Here is a 20,841-nt window from a genome sequence, read left to right on the forward strand (position 1 = left end):
GCCTCCACCCCCTGGAGAATCTAGGCCACCCAAGTCCGCCCCTGGGAGGGAGTGTGCTTTGGCCTTCAGCCAGCCTTCTCAGTGCAGGCAGCAGAGTTCCGATCTGAACTTCAGGGTTGGGGCCCCTCCCTACCACTCCCACTCACTTTGCTCGCCTCTAAGGCTCCATCTTCCGCCAATTGTGACCCAAGGAACCCGCCGCCCTGACGCCCAGTAGCTGGCGAGCAGCAGCGCCAGGAGAGGCTCGGTTGAATTCAAACCTCCTTGACCCCTCGCTGACGCCGCAGGCACCTCCGCCAGAGCCCTCGGACGTGCCGGTAACCTGCTGAGAGCGACTGCGGCCTGCAAGCAAGGCGCAGCTGGGGGCCAGGGGCTGTCACAACAACCGGTGGCTGATTCTCTCTTTTGGGCTGCCTAGGCGGCGACCAGCAGCGCTCCCTCCGTAGCGGCGCCCCTTTTGAAGCTGCCTCTGCTATTCTCCGCCGGCACCCTAGCCCTGCCACTCATCAGTGGGTCAGTCCAACTCCTGGCTACGAGGGACAGGGACCCTCCATCCAGCCTGCCGCTCTACTCCGGGCCTGACCGTGGCGAAAGGAGCGAAACCTAGGTGAGGACCCCCTCACCCCTAGGTCCAGTCGTCCAACCGAGCGCTTCTATTACTCAGTGCTTGCAAGGTAACTCCCAATGTAGGCTCTCTGCGGAACTAGTGCCTTGTGCCGGCCAGGGCAAAGGCTCACTTTGCCACCAGCTTGGGGAAAATGCTCGAGACAAAGGCTACCTGGGGAGCCTGCAGGGACCACTGGGGCATGCCAGGATAGGTAGTTGAGCAGGAGCACCTGCCTGGCGTGACTCAAGGCTTAACAGTTTGCATGGTTCGACAATTGAGCTTACAGATTTAGGGATGTAGGGTAGCTGAGTTCTACCGTGGGAATGGGATGGGGAAATGAGGAAGAGAGATGGGGGATGTAAGGAGCCAAGGACAGTGTTGGTGAAGCTACCCGTGGCAGTGTGAAGCTACTGGCTCACCTGAGGACCGAACACTTCAACTCTTGGCCACCTTGGGGTGTTGTGCTCAGTTAAGCCTTTGCTTGTATTGTAAGGGGCTTGAGGCCACAAGGTAAGTGTACTTCTGTTGGCCCAATTCTTCAGGCAGAGACCGAATGACAACCTCTCATTATAAATGTAATGATTTTGTGGAAAATGAGGCCAAGCTTAGTCCCCCTATTTACAGGAAGATGAAATCTGAGTGGGTGAAGGATAGTCTTGCAGTGAACCATTTTGAAGGAAGGGAAGTAGAGCAGGGGTGCTCTCTTCAAATGCCTTCAAAGCTGTCATGTGGAAAAGAATTATTTGTCTTAAGTGTCTCTAGAAAGAAGAACCTAGGATGGGTCAGATTTCAACAGAGTGGAAACCACCAGGAGGCAGAATTAAGCTTACTATAAAGGAACCTCATCCTAACAGGGAGGGAGGAGTATTTTTATTGTGTATCAGGCAATTTGCGGCTCAGAGGTCTGCCTGCAAGGAGGGACACAGGTTCAATCCCTGCATCTGGAAGATCTCCTGGAGAAGGAAATGGCAACCCACTCCGGTATTCTTGCCTGGAGAATCCCATGGACTGGGGAACCTGGTAGGTTACAGTCCATGGGGTCACAAAGAGTCAGACACAACTGAGCGACTTCACTTTCACTTCTTTACATAAATTATCCCATTTGACACTTAGCAAGGTTTGGATATGTCTAATGATAAAATGGAATGCCAGGAAGTAGTGGAGTCTCTGTTCATCTAGGCTGCAGCTCTTTCTGTTCTTAGACAAGGTTTGTGACAACCATCTATTCATTTGCTGCGGCTGAAAAAGGCTTGTACAAGAAATTGGGAGAGTCTGTCATTCATTCATGTCTTGACTTTAGAGAAATCCCATCATCTCTCTGGACTACAAATCCCTCTTCTGTAAAGTCAGAGAATTAGACTTCACTGGGTTACCTGAAAAAATCCCTTTGACCAGTAAAAATAAAATTGTAAAAAAAAATGGGCTTTAGTTTTTTGCACTCTTGAATTTATAGGAGTTGTAGAATTGGATCTCCATAACATCTTGAAGATGGACCCCTAAAGGAATTTAAATGCCTCTCCCTTCTTTCACTGGCTGAGGTGTGACTCTAATGTCCATCCAACAGATACACACACTTTCAATGGCTGTAGTGTTTCCCAACAGCCAAGGTCTCTGAAGAGTAGACTCAGGGCTTCCTTTGATGTTGCTTGGATTGTCGTATGACAACTGCATTGCTTTTTAGTCACCGCAAAGGCAATTGCTCTGTCTTGTTATGCAAAAACACAGAGCATCTGCTGGTGTGGTGCATTGTACTGAGCAACTGGAGATGAGGGCAGAGAGTAATGGGTGAAATAGGCTCTTGCCCTTAGCCTCAAGTCATTTGTGGGAAAGGCAGGTACAAGGATCACAGACCATATTATAAGGCAGAATGTTGCTTTGAGGGGGGGTGTACAGAAAAGACAGAAATCATGTGGAGCAATAAAAATACACTAGGTTAGAAATTTGGGAGCCTTAGATTCTAATCTTGGCTGGTCACTTAAGGCAGGTCAGCCCACCTTCTGAGGCCTGAAACTTTAAGACTTACTGATATTAGATGAGAATTTCTGGTTTGGGTGGGTCCTCAAGAGGCATTTGTGGTGGGCCTTGAAGTGCTCTGGGTAGGGTTTACACTAACAGAGGAAGACAGCAGAGACTGGGACAAAATTCCTGGACACATGAAAAACATGTGTGCCTTCATGGATATGTTGTTGTTTTTCAGTTGCTCAGTTGTGTCTGACTCTTTGCAACTCCATGGACTGCAGCACACCGGGCTTCCCTGTCCTTCACTATCTCCCGGAGCTTGCTCAAACTCATGTCCATCGAGTCAGTGATGCCATTCAACCATCTTATCCTCTGTCATCCCCTTCTCCGCCTGCCTTCAATATTTCCCAGCATCAGAGTCTTTTCCAACACGTCAGCTCTTCAGATCAGGTGGCCAAACTATTAGAGTTTCAACTTCAGCATCAGACCTTCCACTGAATATTCAGAGTTGATTCCTTTAGGATTGACTGGTTTGATTTGCTTGCTGTCCAAGGGAGTCTCAAGAGTCTTCTCCAGCACCAGAGTTTGAAGGCATCAGTTCTTTGGTGCTCAGCCTTTTTTATTGTCCAGCTCTCACATCTGTACATGGCTACTGGAAAAACCATAGCTTTGACTATATGGTCCTTTGTTGGCAAAGTAATCTCTACTTTTTAATATACTGTCTAAGTTTGTCATTGCTTTACTTCCAAGGAGCAAGCATCTTTTAATTTCATGGCTGCAGTCATCATATGCAATGATTTTGGAGCCCAGGAAAATAAAGTCTGTCACTGTTTCCATTGTTTCCCTATCTATTTGCCATGACATGATGGGACCCAAATGCCACGATCTTAGTTTTTTGAATGTTGAGTCTTAAGTCACTTTTTCATTTTCCTCTTTCACTTTCATCAAGAGGCTCTTTAGTTCCTCTTCACTTTCTGCCATAAGGGTGGTATCATCTGCATGTCTGAGGTTATTGATATTTCTCCCAGCAATCTCAATTCCATCTTGTGATTTATCCAGCCCAGCATTTCACATGATGTACTCTGCATATAAGTTAAACAAGCAGGGTGACAAGATACAGCCTTGACATTCTCCTTTCCCAATTTGGAACCAGTCTGTTGTTCTATGTTTAGTTCTAACTGTTTGTTCTTGACCTGCATACAGGTTTGGCAGGAGGCAGGTAAGGTAGTCTGGTATATCCATGTCTTTAAGAATTTTCCACAGTTTGTTGTGATATACACAGTCAAAGGCTCTAACGTAGTCAATGAAACAGAAGTAGATGTTTTTCTAGAACTCTCTAGCTTTTTCTATGATCCAGCAGATGTTGGCATTGATCTCTGGTTCCTCTGCCTTTTCTAAATCCAGCTTGTACATATGAACGTTCTCACTTCACATACTGTTGAAGCCTAGCTTGAAGGAACTGACAGCTAATGGCTAGTGTGACTGCTGATCCAAAAAAGGGAAATAGAAATTGGGGTTGCAAATGGAGCCCTTGAGCACTAGACTCAGACAGTTTGGACCTGCTCCTGGAAAGGCAAATTTAGCGGCTTGCAGCCATGCTTAGTTTTTGAGCTGGGCAGTGCCAGTAAACAAATACCTGTGACATTGTGTAGTCTCCCATAAAAAAACTATGCCTTGCCCAATCTTCATTCTCTTCAGAAGTTCAAGGAATGGCAGTACTTCCCTGTCTAATGGTAGACTGCTCCTGCTGCTGCTGCAGTCGCTTCAGTTGTGTCCGACTCTGTGCGACCCATATACGCCAGCCCACCAGGCTCCCCTGTCCCTGGGATTCTCCAAGCAAGAACACTGGAGTGGGCCGCCATTTCCTTCTCCAATGCATGAAAGTGAAAAACGAAAGTGAAGTCACTCAGTCGTGTCCGACTCTTAGCGACCCCATGGACTACCGCCCACCAGGCTCCTCTGTCCATGGGATTTTCCAGGCAAGAGTACTGGAGTGGGGTGCCATTGCCTTCTCCACTAATGGTAGACAGTACCTCCTAATGACAATGGAGAAGAAACACCATAGGGCTGGAGTGACCCATCCTTGAGATGGCTACCAATGAACTGCACATGGTCTGGTCCTTTGCTATGAGTGAGGGTGGTCAGCCTTGTTGGCTGCTGAAGGATGGAGGATGACACTGATGGACTGAGTGTAATCCTCACTGTCTGACTGAGGCTGAAGCACATAGGGCACAGTGGAGACTTGGGAAAAGGCAAGGGAAAACAGAGTCTTCCAGATCATGTAACTTGACTTAATGGTGTATCCTGTCTAGAAAAAAAGATTTTGGAAACCACTGGTGGAATCAAGAGTAGATCCAGGTTTCTGATATGGTCTGGTGATATTGAAGAAGCCTAGCCAATCCTGCTACAGAGATGGAAAGAACTTTTGCCTGGGAGTCAGGAAACTTTAATTTAATCAAGTTTCTTTCCCTCTCTGAGCCTCACTTTTTCCACTGTTAGTTGTGGAAGTGGGGGAGGTCAGCCTCAGTGATTCTTTAGGTCCTTTCTAGCTCTAAAGAGCTAGGAAAGATATATAATTTCTATCCCCCATGGATGAATCCAGAGAGACTGTCCAGATTTGAAGTTATAAAACTGGGATTCATTGTGAACTGAAGGCTTACAAAAAAAATCTTTGTATTGCAGACTGGGACTCCTTGTCCTTGTTAGAGGAAGGTCAGAAGGAGTGTCATTGAGCTGAATTCTTAGGATATTTCCTTTCTCAAATCCACTTCTTTTTCCATCCTCTACCAACAATTCTTTTTCAGATTTCGAGTGACCATTGCTCTGCCCTTAGCATCTGGCACATTGGGCCTTTTTTTTTTTTTCCTATTTCTTACCGAGGGGAGCTTTTGGGCTTTTTGCCTTGTGTTTACACAGTGAACCTCAGAGCCATCATCATCTTTTCTTTCCTAGAATCCAACACACACAACCTTGTCCCAGTTGACTTAACTGCTAAGTCTTTATAGTCAATGTTGATAATATCTTTTGTCTTTTATTGAATTTTAAAACATAAGAGTAATTCTGCAACTTACTTTGAAAATACAGTGCCAGACTGGGCTCTATGCTACACAGCAATGGATGGGATCGGGGGAGAGGAGGGAGGCCAGGGAGGGAGGGGGTGTATGTATAATTATGGCTGATTTGCATTGTTGTATGGCAAAAACCAACACAACATTGTAAAAATTAAAAAAAAACAAAACTTTACAAAAAGACTTCAATCAAAAAATGGATAGATGGATTAATAAGTAGATAAATGAATAATTAATAAATTAAATTAAATTAAATTTATTTTTATACTATGTAAAATATATTATATATAATTAAATATTAAATATATTAAATTAAATATATATTTATATTTATAATATAAATAAATAAATCTATTGATTTGTAGATAAATGAATGAATGGCAAACAGATAAATAAAATATGGGGGGAAATAAGTAATGTACAGTTAAAAGTGCTATGTGCTCAATCGCTCAGTTGTGCCCGACTATTTGTGGCCCCATGGACTGTAGTCTGCCCTACCTCCCCAGGCTCTTCTGCCAACTGAATTTTCCCAGGCAAGGATAACGGAGTGGGGTACCATTTCTTTTTCCAGGAGATCTTCCCAACCCAGGGATAGAAACTGCCTCTCTTGCATCTCCTGCATTGATAGGCAAATTCTTTTACCACTAGTGTCATTTTCTTATTGGTTGCGCTAGTGGTAAAGAATCCTCCTGCCAGTGCAGAAGATATAAGAGATGCAGGTTCGATCCCTGGATCCCTGGGTTGGGATGAGCACCTGGAGCAGGGCATGGAAATCCACTCCAGTATTCGTCCCTAGAGAATTCCATGGACAGAGGAACCTGGCAGGCTACCGTCCACAGGGACTCACAGAGTTGAATACAACTGAAGCGACTTAGGCACGCACGCCACCTGGGAAGCCCCAATCAACAATCATATTGCAGACAATTCAAACTATATAAAAGCACACAGAATAAAAAGAAAAAGCTCCTTACATCCATATTTTCCTCCCAGAGGTAAATATAGTTTGCAATTTTCTGTGTATTCTTCTAATCCTTTTTTCTATATGTATCCAAAACTATATATATCCATATCAACCTGATAGTTTTGCTTTTAAATTTAAATGGATCACATTTTATAGCTGAGTCAGTAATTTGCATTTTTGACTTCACAATATATTTTGGACATCTCATTTCAGTATATGGATCTGCCCTATTTTTAAAAACAGCTACATATTTCATAGTATGGGTATACCATAGTGTATTTAAATATTTCTTCTGATGTACATCTAAATGATTTCCAATTTCTTTCCTATGACACATAAGGCTTCAGGATACCTCTTTGGTTATTTATTATGTACATGTGAACATCTATTTCTGTAAGGTAGATTCCTAGAAATGGAATTATTGTGCCAAAAGAATTATGCTTTAAAATTCTGCCCCTCCCTTCCAATATTTCATTATGGATATTTTCAAACATACAGATAAGTTGAAAGAATTATACAGTGAACACCCATATATCCACTACCTAGATTCTACCATTAACATTTAACTATATTTGCTTTATCACATATCCCTCTTTCTGTACATTCATGAAGTCATCTTTCAAATTCTGTACATTGTACAAATGAAATATGGTTTTTTGAGCCATTTACGTATTCCTTACTACTGCAGAGGTTAAGCACATAAAAATACACTTATTAACCATTTATATTTCTTTTCTATAAATTTTATTTTCATATTAGTGCTCATTTGTCTGTGGTAGCTTGTTTGTATTTTGCTCGTGGATCTGTGAAAGCTCTTTATTTTGTAATATGTCTTACACAGTGATGATCTTGCAGAACTCAGAGTTTTATCCAAAAAACATTATTTGGCTGATTGAAAATTCCTTCCTTTCAACACAACTCACTATTTTCGTCCTCAAGCTGTCATAATTTCTCTTCTGGACAATTTGTTTAAAAACAAATCTGATGGTATCACTCTCCTGCTTAAAACAAATCTGATGTCAACAGTCCCACAATGCAGAAGATAGTCCAAGCTCTTTAGCCTTAAGTCTAACTCTGTCTGACAACAAACTGCCTCCCTATTGCTATCCCTTCTACTCTAGTTTAAAACTCCTGAATTCAGCCAAATTTAGTAACTTGCTTTTCTTCATATGCACACCAAAAATTTTATCCTCTTTTTTTTTCTCAGGCCTTCCATCTGAAATATTCTTTACTCCTCCCATCTCCACATGACTAAATTTTGTTTATCCTTTAAGGCCTCTTCCACATGGTCATCCCAAAGTCCATTTCTTCAAAATGCATGTGTTTCAGAGGAAATGTACACTCTTCTCTGAAGTTTCAGCCTCTCTCACTCTCTCCCTCCTCTTCACCTTGCTCCACACCTGAATTAGCTATTATACTATCTAATTAATTACATGCATAAAAAAGTATTACATTTTTCTATTTTCTTTTTCTTTAAGGGCCTTAAACATTAGATGCTCAAAAAATTAAGAAACGGATGAATTTAGCCTGAAAATAAGTACAGACCCATATACCTAAAGAAAGGAATTTCCATATCTGCCTTGGCATTCTTGGTGTATCTGAAGATTTTGGGGTGGAGTGCAATAGAGGCATATGGAAGGATAGAACAACTTGGAATGTTTTTAGTGCTGATTGACATTCTTTCTCTGAGATGGATGATGTAAAAAGTACAGCTTAGTGATGCAGGTTATGGGTGGGAATCACAGAGCTATTTCTAAGCTGTTAACACTTTGGGCACTGCTGATTTGCCAAAGTCAATCTGAATGTAATGTGGCTAAAGCTACTTTGTTATGTCATCTTGGACAGACTGCTAACACACTTGGAGCTTCAGGTTCTCATTGGTCAAACGATGGGAAAATAATACCTATTTTGCCACTGGAAGGAGCAAATTACCTGATCTGCAGAAATATACAGTTTAAAAAGAACTAAAATACTACATAAGTTTGAAGTATTTCTGATTCTTGTGGTGTTGAGTCAGGAGACCTGAGTTCGAGGCATTACTTTTGACAAGTACCTTACTCTTTCTTGGCTTTGGTTTGCCATGTATACAACTTGATTAGACTAGATCTGTGATTTTCAGCAAAGATGTATTCCATGGAAGCCCAGTATGCTCCCAGTGGAACTCCTTGGGCTCTTAGATTATCTTCTGGGTTGGTACCCAAGAGATTGTCTAGACTAAGCTAAATAATCTCCAAAATTCTTTGAGTTCTGATGTTCTTGATTCTGCCTCTCTAGTGGCTCTACCATCACTGCAAAACGTGGTGGTAATGAATCTATTCAGATAGATATATTCCAGATATTCCTATCTGAACCTCTCTCACACTTCTTTCCCAGGGTCTTTACTGGCTCCAGTTTTCTGCCAGGATCTGTGGCCTATCCCCTAGGACTGGCTATTTTTGGAGCTTCTTCTCAGATACCAACACCATTATTAATGCCGCAGTTGAGGGCTATGGGGGCAATGGCCAATGGAAGAAGGAAGGAAGGCACAGCCTGAGTTCCCAAGTGCTTTGTGGAAGCCCCCTCAACCATGACCTTTGGGTTATGAGTGGGAAGAGCAGCATCAGTGAAACAAGTAGCCTGTGAAGGTTCACTATCCATTCCCCTAGTTTGATTTTCAAAGCTTACAGCTAGCTTCGATTAGCTTACAGTTGCTATCTGAAGTCACTCCTGGCTTTTGGACACAAAAGCAGACAGTACTGTCCCTTGCTTAACACCTAAAGCCAAGCTCTCAGTCTAACTCCCAAGGCATCTTTCTAAACTAGCCTATTTATCCTATTTTTTTCCATCCATTTATTAGGTAACTGAATCCCAATAAACTTAATTGAGGACCATCCTCAAATAAAATGTAATTGAGCTCCGGAAAACCTCATTAATGACCATTTGCAAACAAAACACCAGTTTGTTCTGTTTCAGAATGGCATTTTCCTGATTTAAAAAAGAACAAAGAGGGAAAAACTGTTGTCAACAGTTTGAAATTCCTCCCAAGTATATTACAATTGAAGTATTGACCAGTTAAAGACTGAGGAGAGAAACAAAAGGGGAAGAAAAGGAGAAAAAGAGAGATGGGGAGGGAAGGTGGGGTGAAAATCAGTGAGTGACGCAGGCACCCACAAAGGTAAAATTATGAAGTTTTGAAGTGGTTTTATCCCTGTGCCTTCACAGCTTCGATCTGAATGGAGGGAAATTATTCATAATAGCTCATCAGAAGCAGTGATCAGAGTGCCATTACCCCAGACTATCTCTGGTATCCCAGAAGTAGGCCCCCTTACGCCATTTGTTCACTTTTTCATTGCTTACCCATCCCCCCAACCTGCTTGCTGATATCTTGATGCTTTCATAACTACCATTCTGCAAGCTGGGTACAGGAGGTCAAGAGAATTGGGATGTTGGAAGATGAAGATGGGTAGGGAAGTTTGAACCCTCGGGCTGAGGACCTTGAAGCTAGAAGTGGGAGAGTTTATATAGTTAGTACGCTGTTCTTCCTGTCCCTGGTGATTGGGGGGTTGTTGGGAGTTGGGTGTAGGGTTAGAGGACAAGAGAATGTAGGCTAAAGAAACTGGGTTATGAACATTGTTGAAGTCAGATAATCTTGAAGCCTGATTTTAGTCAACAGCTTCCGTCACTTTTTTCCTAGCCCCAAACCAGTGATGAAGGCACATTTGCTTTTCTTTTTCTTAGTCTTGCCATTTTTATTCCTGTGGAGCAAAATGAGAAAGCGCCAGGGGGATAAGACTTGGGAGGAGGGTCAGGTGAAATGAGTCAGCTAGGGTTTCAGAGAAGAGCTGAATCAGGACAGTGGGAATGGGTTTCTGGAGCAAAATATGGGCTGGTGGGCAGAGTTTCCCTGCTTTTCTGTCTTGGATTATGACAGAATCCTGAGCAGGAAATGGGCTGTACTCATATTGTTCTCCAAGGTTGGAGGACAGGTGCCTTGTGGCCTTCTCTATCTGCAAAAGTAGACAAAGGGCTGATGGGAAAGCACTAGGCCCTGTGTCTGGGGTCTCTGCTCTTCCCATCCCCAACTTTGATTACTGGGCCTCCTTTTCTTGTTTGTGTGTGTGTGTGTGTTTGTGTGTGTTTATTTTATTGTATTTTTTTCTGGCATGGAAAACGGTAGACCTCATGAGTCCTGAAAGTCTGATTCCAGGAAATAAGGGGTGAAGAAGGGTGAGTGTGGGGCATAGTGTCCAGCTTCAGGGTATTCTTATTGCCCACTTCATTTGCTCCATCCCTTTGCCCTTAGCTCCCAAGTGCTGTAGCTCCACAGTTCCCTGTCTTTTCTCTCTTCTCTTCCCTTCTGTTCCTCCCCTCAGTTAAAACCCAATTTCTTCCATGCTATTTGATCTCAGCTAGATTTTAGCAAATGTCCTGTGATTAAATTCATACTAAGGTGTACTTGATTGATTTACAGCCATCTTTTCCCACCCCATTCTCTCACAGAATAGTTCTTCCTCTCTGATAGCAGTGTTTGGCTATCATTGGTGGACCTTCCTGGCTTCTGGCCCCCATTCGCACTTCATAGTTCAGTTCTGTTCAGTCACTCAGCCGTGTCCGACTTTTTGTGACCCCATGGACTGCAGCATGCCAGGCTTCCCTGTCCATCACCAACTCCCAGACCTTGCTCAAACTCATGTCCATCAAGTCTGTGATGCCGTCCAACCATATCATCCTCTGTTGTTCCCTTCTCCTCCTGACTTCAACCTTTTCCAGCATCAGGGTCTTTTCCAATGAGTCAGTTCTTCACATCAGGTGGCCAACATACTAGAGCTTCAGCTTCAACATCAATCCTTCCATGAATATTCAGGACTGATTTCCTTTATAATTGACGGGTTTGATCCCTGCTGTCCAAGGGACTCTCTCTTCTCCAACACCACAGTTCAAATCTGACTTCACAGATAGGGAATAAATAGAGCAGATTTTTCTCTGTCGTCAGGTTATTATTCTGTAAACCAGGATAATAGTAACTACCTCATCACTTTATTACTAGAATTAAATGAATTTATGCAGTAAGCACTTGGAACAGGGCCTTACAAAGAGTAATCCCACAATAAATGTTAGCTGTTATTAATTCTGTCATTAAAGAAGCAGTGTGGTAGTATGAAGAAAGCACTGGATTAAGAGTCAAGAGTTCTAGTACTGGCTATTCCACTCTCTTGCTATGTCTCCATGGACAAGTCCCTGATCCCTCTGGGTTTTAGTTTCACTACTGAGCCATGAAGAATGGAACCAAGTTATTTCTAAGGGTCCTCATAGGTCTGTCATTCCTAGTTATAGAATTCTAATCTCCTAAGGACAGCGGATACTTCGTCAAAAGGGTGAGGTAAGAGCAAGATATATAAATTGCCTGGGTAGTAAGCCTTCCACAGAGTAAAGGTTTTTGCTTGGTACTGGCATTAGAGCTGCCTTTAGGCTGTTATAAGTTGACATATGAGCCAGAGAGTTTTAGCTGTAGACTGAGAAGCTGCAGTAGTTTCAGAAGTCCTCTGTATTTAGTTATATAAAGGCTTAAAAATCCTTATATATAGGCAAATTCACAAGACTCTTACTACCTTAGGGGTGTATGGGAGCTATCGTCCAGAATATAAACTTACTCTCTGCATATCACTCTCACTTCAAGCTTCGCTGTGATCACCTGTCCCTTAGTTCAAGACAGAGTTGGCTGGGCCATTCACTGTTCCCCAGAGAGAAACACTGGGTTAAATATGTGAAACATAGACTGATTTTCCCTGGGTTGAGATCTTCTCCTCACCTCTCAGTATATCTCCCTCCGCAGAACTCTGAGGCTCTTTACCTTCCTAGGCTTGGGATGTGAGAGAGATCGCTAATCTAATAAAGAGTCTAAGAGGAAGTGGAGCATTTTGCTGAACCTTTGGCTTGACCTTTGGTAATGAACGGGACAGAGTTTTCTGCACTAATCTTCTTTTGCCTATAACAAGAATTTGGTGTATCAAGTTCCTTTTGGCTGAGTCAAGAATGAATGTTATACCCTGGGGCCATGATGTATCTCAGCTTAGAATCATAGGAAAAAGTTTTTCCTACTGTCTTTTATTCCCCCTCCCCCAAATGTTATGCATCAAAGTAATACAGGCCGGTTGGCCAGTCTTAAGACTCTGTGGTGGAGAAGCAGCTGCTCTGTCTGAGCCCATGCTAGTCCTGTGACAGAACCCTGCAAATGTAAATTACTTTGCAAAGGTAGAAATGAGCTACTCAACCTCTTTCCCTTATGCAGAGATGAACCTATGGAAGATTGAAGGTTGGAGTTGGTTTGGGAGAGTGTTTGGGTAAAAAGGAGAGCAGGATGGGAAATAGTAAGACTAACTTTTAGACAGTCAGCATTTATTGAAGGTCAGCTATGTGCTTAGCCTTGGACCAGGCAATGTTGTAGAGGGGAGGAGAGACTCGGGATTGGTGAAAAGAGATTGTAGGGAAGGTCAGAGGGGCAAGGACCCTAGCCCAGAATTCTTCATATCTAAGACTTCCTCACTGCACTTTTGGAGCAGCAAATGATAGTTAAGTTATAACCTGTGTGATCTTAATATTCAGAAAATCAGAGGAAGTAGAAATAACTTCCCACTGATGTGGGCCAGTGTGAACCTTTGTAGGGTGTGTAAGGAGAAGCAAGGATAATATTCCAAACAGAGTGTAGGGCATTATGGTGGTTATGGAGTTCCAGCTGAGCTATTTCAAATCCTAAAAGATGATGTTGTTAAAGTGCTGCACTCAATATGCCAGCAAATTTGGAAAACTCAGCAATGCTCACAAGACTGGAGAAGGTCAGTTTTCATTCCAATCTCAAAGAAAGGCAATGCCAAAATATGTTCAAGGTACCATACAACTGTGCCAATTTTATACTCTAGCAAGGTAATGCTCAAAATCCTTCAAACTAGGCTTTGACAGTAAGTGAACTGAACTTCCAGAGGTACAATCTGGGTTTAGAAAAGGCAGAGAAACCAGAGATCAAATTTCTAACCTTAGTTGGATCATAGAAAAAGCAAGAGAATTCCAGAAAATATCTACTTCTGCTTAATTGACTATGCTGAACCCCTTGACTGTGTGGATCACGACAGACTAGAAAATTCTTAAAGAGATGGGAATATCAGATCACCTTACCTTCCTCCTGAGAAACCTATATGCAGGTCAAGAAGCAACAGTGAGAACTGGACATGAAACAACAGAGTGGTTCAAAATTCGGAAAGCGGTACACCAAAGCTGTATATTGTCACCCTGCTTACTTATAAACAGAGTACATCATGCAAGATGTCTGGCTAGTTGACTCACAAGCTGGAATCAAGATTGCTGGGAGAAGTATCAACAACCTCATATATGCAGATGTTACCATTCTAGTGACAGAAAACGAAGAAAAACTATGCTGACTTAAAGCTCAATATTCAAAAAACGAAGCTCATGGCATCCGGTCCCATCACTTCATGGCAAATAGATGGAGGGAAAGTGGAAACAGTGACAGATTTTATTTTCTTGAGCTCCAGAATCTGTGCGGTTTGTGACTGCAGCCACAAAATTAAAAGACGCCTACTCCTTGGAAGAAAAGCTATGACAAATATAGTGCATTAAAAAGCAGAGACATCAGTTTTCCAACAAAGGTCCATATAGTCAAACCTATGGATTTTCCAGTAGTCATGTACAGATGTGAGAGTTGGACCATGAAGAAGGCTGAGTGGAAAGAATTGATGGTTTTCAATTGTAGTGCTGGAGAAGACTCTTGAGAATCCTTTGCACTGCAAGGAGTCAAACCAGTCAATCCTAAAGGAAATCAACAAAGACTGATGCAGAAGTTGAAGCTCCAATGCTTTGGGCACTTGATGCAAAGAGATGACACATTGGAAAATACTCTGATGCTGGGAAAGATTGAAGGTAAAAGAAGAAGGGGAGGACAGAGGATGAGATGGTTAGATAGCATCACTGACTCAATAGACATAAATTTGAGCAAAGTCCTGGAGGGAGTGAAGGACAGAGGAGCCTGGAGTGTTGTAGTCCATGAGGTCACAGAGTCAGATTCGACTTAGCAACTGAAAAACAACAAAATTTATTTAATTTTGCTTTTATTTCTTTTGTTTAGGAGACAGGTACCAAAAATATTACTACAGTTTATGTCAAACAGTGTTCTACCTATGTTCTATTCTAAAAGTTTTACAGTTTCAAGTCTACCTTTATGTTTTTAATACATTTTGAGTTTTTTTTAATATGGCATGACAGAATGTTCTAATCTCTAATTATTTAAAATATAATTGTCTAGTTTTCACAGGAGTCATTATTGATGGGACTGTCTTTTCTCTATTGTTTATCCTTGCCTTGTTTGTCATACATTAATTGTCTAGAGGTGCATGTGTTCATTCTGGGGTCTCTATTCTGTTACATTGATCTGTGTATTTGTTTTTATGTTAGTACTATGCTTTTCTTTAGAAAAATAGTGTTAGCTTTGCAGTGTAGTCTGAAGATGGGAAAGTTGATACCTCCAGCTTTGTTCTTCTTCTTTTTTAAATCAAGATTGCATTGCCTATTTTTGTTCCTTTTTGGTTCCAAATGAATTTTAGAATAATTTGTTCTAGTCTTGTGGAAAAAATATCATGAGTATTTTAATAGGGATTGCATTACATCTGTAGGTTCTTTAGGTAGTTATGCCATTTTCACAGTATTCTTCTGATACAAGAGCATAGGCCACCTTCTCACTTCTTTGTATTATCTTTATTTTCCTTTATGAATATTTTATAGTTTTTAGCATATAGGTCTTTGACCTACTTGGTTAATTCCCAGATATCTTGTTCTTTTTGTGTGACATTAAACAAGATTTTTAAAGAAACTTTCTCTTTCTGATATTTCATTATTTGTATATAGAAAAATAATAGATTTCAGTATATTAATCTTGTATCCTGCAACTTGACTGAGTTAATTTCTTAGTTCGAGTAGATTTTGTGTGGAGATTTCAGCGTTTTCTATATAATGTATCATGTCACCTGTAAATAGATACTATTTCACTTCTCTTCATATTGGGGTGCTATTTACTTCTTTTTCTTTTCTAATTACTGTGGCTGGGACCTCCAATACTATGTTAAATATAAGTGGTGGGACTGGGAATCCTGGTCTTGTGTCTGAATCTAGGAAACATTTTCAGCTTTTCACTGTTGTGCATAATGTTAGTTGTGTTGCCTTCATTATGTTGTGATATGTTCCCTCTATACCCACTTTGATGAGAAATTTTATCATGAATGAATGTTGAATTTTGTTAAATCTCTTTCTGCATTTCTTTATATAATCATTTGGTGTATCACACTGATTGATTTGCAGATGTTGAACCATCTTTGTGACCTTGAATATTTCTAACTTGATTGTGTTGTATGCTCCTTTTTATGTATCCTTGGGTTTGGTTTGCTGATATTTTGCTGAGGATTTTTACATCTGTATTCATCAAAGATATTTGGCTAAAACTTTCTATACTTTTGTTGTTAGGATAATGATGGCCTTGTAGAATAAATGTGGGACTTTCCATTCCCTTCAAATTTTTGAATAGTTTGTGAAGGTTATGTACTATTACTTCTTTAAATGTTTGGTAGAATTCCCTGTGAAGCCATATGAAAGTGAAAGTTGCTCAGTTGTGTCCAACTCTTTGCGACCCCATGGACTATATAGTCCATGGAATTCTCCAGACTATAATACTGGAGTGGGTAGCTGTTCCCTTCTCCAGGGGATCTTCCTAACCCAGATATTGAACCCAGATCTCCCGCATTCAGGCAGATTCTGTACCAGCTGAGCCACCAGGGAAGCCCAAGAGTACTGGACTGGGTACCCTATCCCTTCTCCAGTGGATCTTCCTGACCTTGGAATTGAACCAGGGTCCCCTGCATTACAGGAGGATTCTTTACCAGCTGAGCTACCAGGGAATCCCATCTAGTCCCATATTTTTGTGAGCTGGGAACTTTTTTATTACAAATTCAGTTTCCCTATAAGTGACTGATCTAATCAAGTGTTCAGTCTTCTTGATTCAGTCTTGGCAGTTCTTATGTTTCTAGAAATTTTTCCATTTCTTCTAAGGTGTCCAGTTTTATGGACCCAAAACTGTTAACAGCATTCTCTTTATTTTTGTGTAACTGTGATATCTGTTATTTTTCTTCTTTCATTTCTTACTTTTTCTTTTAATTTGAGTCCTTTCTCTTTTCTTCTTTGTGATCCTGGATAAGGACTCATTTTTTTTTCCATTGTCTTTTTGAGCTCTATTTTATTTATTTCCTTTCTGATCATTATTACCCTTTCCTTCTGTTTACTTTGGATCTTGCTTTCTTTTTTTCCATTTTTTTTAAACTGCCAGTAAGGTAATTTATTTCAAGTTTTTTCTTGCTTCCCAGATGTAAACTGCTTTTAGAATAGCGTTTGCAGCAAAAGCAGAACCGAGGATTCCAAACAATGTCTCTTTGAGTTCACATTGTTTGAGATCCTGTTCTTCCTCCACATGAATATCTGTTTATTTTAATTTAGGTTCAGTAAGTTTTTAGCCATAATTTTATCAAATGTATTTTCAACCCATTTCTCTTTCCTTCTGGGACACATATAATGAGAATGTTGGTAGGCTTGATGCTGTTCTAAAGATCCCTCAAATTGTTCTTATTTTTTAAATTATTATTTTTTACTGTTCTGTTTGGGTGAATTATATTATACTGTCTTTCAAATCGCCTATGTGATCTTCTGTATCACATAATCTGCTGTTAATTCCTACTAGTGTATGTTTCACTTCGGTTAATGAATTATTCTGTTCTGACTTCTTTTTCATATTTTTTTTTCCTTGTTAGAATTCTCACTGTGTTCACCTCTTCATCTGTTCCCTAATTCAGTTATCATTTTATTACTAATGCTTTGAAATCTTCATATAGTAAATTATTTGTTTCACTAATTTTTTGTTTTTCTTCATGTTCTTTCATTTGAAACACATTTCTCTGTCTTGTTCTTTTGCTTAATTTTCTATGAAATTAGGTGAAACAGTTACCTATCCCAGTCTTGAAGGATTGGCTTTGTGTGGCAGTATCCTATACAGTCTGTGCCCAGTGATTTTGGTGGGAGACCTGGATTTTATGTGAGCATGAGTTGTATTTTCCCCCATGTTGTGGGAGTTGGCACATTGGTAGGAGGTGAGGCTGGAGATGAAGTGTCTAGAGCCAGAATCAGGTGTGAGCTGGGTCTTCTCCTTTGCTCAGTGGTCAACACCACCTTATTGAGAGTGGGATTGAGGCCCAAGTTGCTAGAGTAGAAGTCTTGAGAGTTGTATTCTCTCTCCTCCCAGCATTGGAACCCACGCCCTAGAAGGGATCAGGGCCAGAGAAAGTGGGGCTGGAGCCAGCACATGGTATCTGTCATGGTATTGCTAAGGCAGTCCTGGCACCAGAGTTCCAGACCACTCTAAATCGGCTGCTTCCATGAGTAATGGCTGCCTTTGTCTTGCCCAGTTGCGATGGCAGGTCTGAGCTGGCTTTGACCCCTAAAACTATGCACTCTTCCTGGCTGTGGCTATTTTTCCCTAGTGTTTAATTGTGCCATAGAGTACTTAGGGTGGCAGAAGGCACTGGCCTCTAGTTGAGGTACATGCTAGGGCATTTGAGAGAACCAAGCTGGAGTCCTGGGTAGTTTTAATTTACTTACTCTTCCTTGTTTCTGGAGTAAGCAAGTGTGTGAGTATTCTTTATGAACAGAGTCCAGGTTTCTTACAGAGCTGCCCTTAGTACCATTGGTTTTCAAAACGGCTAAGTGGATTCATCTTCCCTGTGTGGACCATAGATCTAGGGAGCTCAATATGTAATTCAAACTGTTCATTCCACAGGGAGGATCTCCAAGCTCATATAATCCACCTTCTCTTCTGTGCTCATCTTAGGGCTGCAGGTACTGACATGATCATTTCTGTTTTTGTCCTATTTGACTTTCTGTGGATCTTTCTTACAGCCTTGTTTGTGTGTCTTTCTGCCAGTCTCCAGCTTAATTTCAGTGAGAATTGATCCACATGTTGATGCATTTTTCCTGTTTTCATAGAGAAAGGTGAACTCTGCTTTCTCCTACACTGTCATCTTGATCTACTCTTGTCTTATTTTTCTTGGCCAATATATATAAAGATTTGTCCATTTTCTTTGATATTTATAATGAGGTGGATGAAACTGGAGCCGATTATACAGAGTGAAGTAAGCCAGAAAGAAAAACACCAATACAGTATACTAACGCATATATATGGAATTTAGAAAGATGGGAACGATAACCCTGCATGCGAGAGAGCAAAAGAGACACAGATGTATAGAACAGTCTTTTGGCCTCCGTGGGAGGGAGAGGGTGGGATGATTTGGGAGAATGGCATTGAAACATATATAATATCATATAAGAAATGAATCACCAGTCTAGGTTCGATGCAGGATACAGGATGCTTGGGGCTGGTACACTGGGATGACCCAGAGGGATGGTATGGGGAGGGAGGTGGGAGGGGGGTTCAGGATTGGGAACACGTGTACACCCATGGTGGATTCATATTGATGTATGGCAAAACCAATACAATATTGTAAAGTAAAAACATACATAAATAAATAAAATAAAATCTGAAAAAAAAAGAAATTTAAAAATTTCTTATTTTCGATTTTGTCCTTTGTTCATCTCTGCTCCAGTATTTATTCATTTTTTTCTCCTGCTAGCATTTATTTAATTCTGCTTTTTGTTTTTCAAGTTCCTTTTATATGTATAGTTTAATTATTGATTTGAGACTTTCTTTTTTAGTATATGAATTTACAGCTATAAATTTCTCTCAGTATTTTTAAATTGTGTCACATAAACTGTGTTTTCTTTTTCATTTTTCTCAGAGTGTTTTCTAATTTCCTGTTTCAAGGTTTTTTAAAGAGTGTATTGCTTAATTTCCACATATTTATGAATTTTTTTCTGATATTATTTTCTAGTTTCCTTCAATTGTGATCAGAAGAGATAATTTATATAGTTTCAATCTTTCAAAATGCTTTAGTCCCTGTAAGGTTTGTTTTGTGGCCTACTATCATTGGCTGGCCTGGAGAATGTCCACTTGAATAAAGTATTTATTGCACTGTCATTGGGTAGTGTATTCTTTATATGTCTGTAGTGTCCAGTTGACTCATTGCTCAATCATTTATTCCTTATTGAGCTTATATCTAGTTGTTTTATCCATTAATAAAACCAAAATATTGAAGTCTCTATTAATGTAAGACTGTTTTTTCTCCCTTCATTTCAATTTGCTATTCACTTCATATATTATGGGACTTGTGATGTTTGACACATATGCATTTATAGGTATTTATAGGTATATATTTGAGGGAAATTGATCATTTAAATCAATATGTAATGTTCTTTGTCTTTTGTAGCAGTTTTTTAAGGTATCTATTAGCTCAGGTTACTATAACAAAATACCATAGATTGGTGACTTAAGGAGAAAAAAATAATTTTCTCATGAGGCTAGAAGTCCAAGACCAAGATGCCACTAGGGCTGGTTTCTGTGAGAACTCTTCCTGGCTTGTAGATGACTGCCCTCTCGCTGCATCCTCCATGGCCTTTACTCTGTACATTAAGAGAGAGTGTGGTCCCTGCTGTTTCTTCCTTTTTTATAAGGACCCTAGTCCCATCAGATTAAGGTTCCACCCTATGACTTCACTTAACTTTTTTTTAATATTCTTACAGGCTTTATCTCCAAACATTGGGGCTGAGACTTTCAACACGAATTTGCTTTGGAGGGGGGCACAATTCATCTATAAGAATATTTTGTCATACTAGTGTAGTCAGTCCATCTCTGCCTTGGTTATTACTTGAATGGAGTGTTTTTTCCATTCTTTTAGTTTCCATTTATTTGTGTATTTAAATTCTAGAGTTTCTTTTAGATGGCATATATTTGTGCCATTAAAAAAAAAAAAACTATTCTGCCGATCTCTGCCTTTGATTGGAAAGTTTAATCCATTTATATTTGATGTAACTACTGAAGGGCTTCCCTGGTGGCTCAGCTGGTAAAAAATCTGTCTACAGTGTGAGAGACCTGGGTTCAATCCCTGGATTGGGAAGATCCCCTGGGGAAGGGAACAACTATCCACTCCAGTATTCTGGTCTACAGAATTCCATTGATTGTACAGTCCATGGGTCGCAAAGAGTCAGACATGACTGAGCGACTTTCACTTTCACATTCACTGAAAAGGAAAGACTTACTTCTGCAACTTGCT

General features: G+C 40.7%; 1 protein-coding gene across 1 annotated transcript in view; it reads left to right on the forward strand.

Annotated features, from left to right (window-relative positions):
* Positions 1–276: 276 nt before the first annotated feature.
* The window catches only part of ARHGEF9 (Cdc42 guanine nucleotide exchange factor 9), a 456,114-nt gene continuing 435,549 nt past the window's right edge, over positions 277–20,841 (forward strand). Inside the window, exon 1 of the mRNA XM_040266119.1 lies at positions 277–607. The gene's annotated coding sequence lies outside the window, so the exon portion shown is untranslated. The remainder of the gene's footprint in view (positions 608–20,841) is intronic.

The sequence above is a fragment of the Oryx dammah genome, unplaced genomic scaffold (assembly GCF_014754425.2).
Source record: "Oryx dammah isolate SB20612 unplaced genomic scaffold, SCBI_Odam_1.1 HiC_scaffold_23, whole genome shotgun sequence".
Taxonomy (NCBI): Eukaryota; Metazoa; Chordata; class Mammalia; order Artiodactyla; family Bovidae; genus Oryx; species Oryx dammah.